This window comes from Pinus tabuliformis, chromosome X (assembly GCF_031772625.1).
Source record: "Pinus tabuliformis cultivar Carrire ecotype Pingquan chromosome X, CPIR1, whole genome shotgun sequence".
Taxonomy (NCBI): domain Eukaryota; kingdom Viridiplantae; phylum Streptophyta; class Pinopsida; order Pinales; family Pinaceae; genus Pinus; species Pinus tabuliformis.
The window spans coordinates 1,159,467,624-1,159,471,263 of NC_142308.1; the positions used below are offsets into that span (position 1 = coordinate 1,159,467,624).

Here is a 3,640-nt window from a genome sequence, read left to right on the forward strand (position 1 = left end):
GATGGCACCATCAGCAACATATACCTTGAAGAACCATGAAAATGATGTAACCAACCGTTTAAAACAGGAGACCAACCGATTAAAACAACAGATATTTGTAGTGCAGGACGCTGGCTACGAGGAGGAAGGCTATATTTTCATCTCAGTGCTAATCAATAAACTCTGTTAATTGATGCTCTAATTTATTTAGAGTGTTTTAAATGTAATGGATGCTCTTTCTCTTTTTAATTTCAGGGGATGCTCTAATTTATTTAGAGTGTTTTAAATGTAATGGATGCTCTTTCTCTTTTTAATTTCTGGTCCTTGCCCTGAAATAACTTTTAAAGAAAGGTTCAGGGACAACAAAACTAGATTTTTGCCCAGAATCATCACTCTACCTGTTGGAGGCAGCGAAATTGATGGTGTCTGAAACAGAAACAAACAAAATTCGGCATAGCGAAATTGATGGTGTCTGAAACAGAAACAAACAAAATTCGGCATATTATATATATGTAGCTCTGAAAGTATGTTGTACATTTGAAAGTATTCCATCACTGTTATAACATATAACATTAATCTGAAAATGGCTGGGGCTAATTATTGTACAACTAACAGAGTTTTAGTTGCTTGTTGTTACACACTAGTAATACTACTTGTGCTGCTTTCTGTTTCGCTTTCGCATGCCCACTCCATAACAGCAGGGCCGTCGTCGTCGTCCGCATCACAACGAAATTCACAATTAAAGGTGTCGGAGGAGAAAATGATGCCAAAAGGTTGGTATTATAACTCATTTTTCCTTATGCTACGTTTGTATTATAACATATTAAGTTGCTCAATTAATCACAACGCCGACACAGCAAAAGCAATATAATTCTGTTGGTGACAGGTATGGCAATGCTTTTTGTTAGTGAAAGGTAATGTTTTCTTTTTAGTTTTTTCATTTGAGTTATATTAATGTAATGGGGCATCTGTGAGTTTGCAGGTCCGTTATCCACATCAACTGGTCACGATAACGTGAACAGCTTTCACAACAGCCCGTACTGTTTGTGCTGCGAATTATGCTTCGATGCATGTAAATGTTGCAAAAAATGTTGCCGCCATCCACCATGTTCATGAGTCCAGACTGCTAGAAAATAACACTGTTATATTATATAAAATAGCCAGAATGTATATGTGGCTACTAAATAATGGTGATAGTCCTGTAGGCATTGTGAGACCAAAATTCTGAATATATAATGCGGTTTTTCATTCAAGTCTTTGTAACTTTATGACATCAAAATTCAGTGTATAGAATGCCGTTTTCATTTATTTATTTCTCTCTGTTACGTTGAAAATTTAGGGTAGTTATATTAATTAAATACAGCAATTATAATGACAGAACCAGAACAATACATGTTATAAGGAGTTAAAAAGTCTGTAGCATTAAAGAGAGTTAACATACAGTCCAACGATAAAGCCCAGGAGATGTCAAGTCTGTGCAGAACCTACACAACAGACCGTGAGGTCAAGTCTGTCCGGCGAGAATCTAACTAGAAAAGAACCCAATTACAGTCATAACTTCTTCTGCTCAAAAGCCGAGCTTTAATTCTTCCTGGCCAAAAATACTTTGATACATAAGCCATATTAATCTTTAAAAAAAACGGCTACAAGATAAACTCAAACCCTAAACCCTAATTAACAACTGATGCGACCTATGTGAAGTTCGAATTGTAACAACTTCCAGGAACCAAGAACCATAAGCAAATATAAGCTATCAAGCATGGGTAAGCCCTCATATAGAGGTGATGGAAAAGGAACCTGGAAAATTGAAAAAAAAAACGAATTGTAACAACTTCCAGGAACCAAGAACCATAAGCAAATATAAGCTATCAAGCATGGGTAAGCCCTCATATAGAGGTGATGGAAAAGGAACCTGGAAAATGGAAAAAAAAAACGACGGCCAGTTGGGAAGAAACAAGATTAATGGGGATTGGAACCGGAGCTCCACATTATACCTGTAAGGGTCAGCCCGCGCTTTAAAATTTTAAGAACACGCTTTAAAAGGAAGAACCATAGCACGTAGGCCATTCCTGTAGCCGAGAAAACCCCTGTTCATAGCAACAGCAAAGTAATTATTGAACACTAGCGGCAAATTGCTCAGTACAGCGGAAGGATAACGAGTAGGGTTGTGAGTTACCTGGAGCTGCGATGATTGTTCGCCATGAGGAAGAACCCATAAGCTGCATTGTCGTATCCAAACCCTCGTGAAAATCTATCATTGCCAGTGGAGCAATGTAAATTGAGGATACACCTCATTCAAGTCTAAACAGAAAGCAACCTGGAACAATTTGGGCAAATTGGTTGGCACTTACTCCATCATCATCCAGCCATAGCCCAGGGATAGGCGACGATAATCCCCCTAACCTTATAGTTAATAAAACTTGGAAGAAGCCGTAGGACACTTCGAAGAAGCCGTGGCAGTTGTAGAAGAAGCCGTGGCAGCTGTAGAAGAAGCCGTGGCAGCTGTGTACATGCAGCGACAGTGGTGCCAAACTGCCTAATCCGTGGCAGTTGTAGAAGAAGCCGTGGCAGCTGTGTGCCGTGGCAGCTGTGTACATGCAGCGACAGTGGTGCCAAACTGCCTAATCCGTGGCAGTTGTAGAAGAAGCCGTGGCAGCTGTGTACATGCAGCGACAGTGGTGCCAAACTGCCTAATTCCCGAACCTTATTACTTTGCATAAAATAACACTTGATCGGCTTTGTTTTAAAACACTTCGGATAAAATAACTTACACTCCCTGGCCAGGCGAGGCCGGCGAGGCCGGCAATAAGACCTCCAAATTGGTTGAGCCGAACATTTTTTTTAAAACATAGGTTTGAACCTCAAATGTACGGGTAATATTATTCGGTCAAAGTGAATTAAGAGGAAGTCAACGATACTCCAGGCAGAGACTAATAACCCGTTTTTATTTTATTAGAGATGATAATATTTGTTTTAATTGTAAAAAAATACCTAAACAAGCAATGCAGAGAAGTTGTGACAATTGAACGAAGAAAAGAAAAAATGAACGAAAACATATATTAAAAAATTTGAAAAATATACGTTAGTTTTATTTTAAACAACATAATATTAAATTGAATACAAAATAAATGGTTGTCTATGTGTGTATACTTATGAAATAATATTTAAAAGATTTATGTATGAATGGTTTTCAATATCAATTAATTAATATATGAGATAAAGCTAAATGATTAAAAAAAATGTGGAGTAAGAAATTTCTATATAATAAATTTAATTTATTATCATAATTAGTTTTAATTTTATTAAAAATATAGTTTTTTAATATTTTATATATATTTTTGTATTTTAAAAAAAATTAGTAGATTGTTTTATATATAATTATTAATAAATTTTTAGAGGTTTATGGTTTATTATTTTTTTCATAAATCAAGTCACAATTAAACAGAATTGAACTATAGATTTCGTTCACATTACTTTAATCACCAATAAAATTATTTCTCAAACTTTCAAACACTATAATTATAATTAAAAAATTATCTAATTTTTTTTTAAATTAGTAAATATTCATATATATATATATATATATATATATATAATTTTATATCACAGTTCTTATTCCCAGTCTTAAAAACATATTTTGAAATTATAAACGTTATAACGT

General features: G+C 35.1%; 1 long non-coding RNA gene across 1 annotated transcript; it reads right to left on the bottom strand.

Moving 5' to 3' along the window:
* Window positions 1–1,374: 1,374 nt before the first annotated feature.
* Window positions 1,375–2,315, bottom strand: LOC149144015 (uncharacterized). Its single transcript, XR_016264251.1, has 2 exons — window positions 2,156–2,315; window positions 1,375–2,066 (listed from the first exon to the last, which is right to left on the bottom strand). It is a non-coding gene; the product is annotated as an uncharacterized LOC149144015 (long non-coding RNA).
* Between the last annotated feature and the right edge of the window lie 1,325 nt (window positions 2,316–3,640).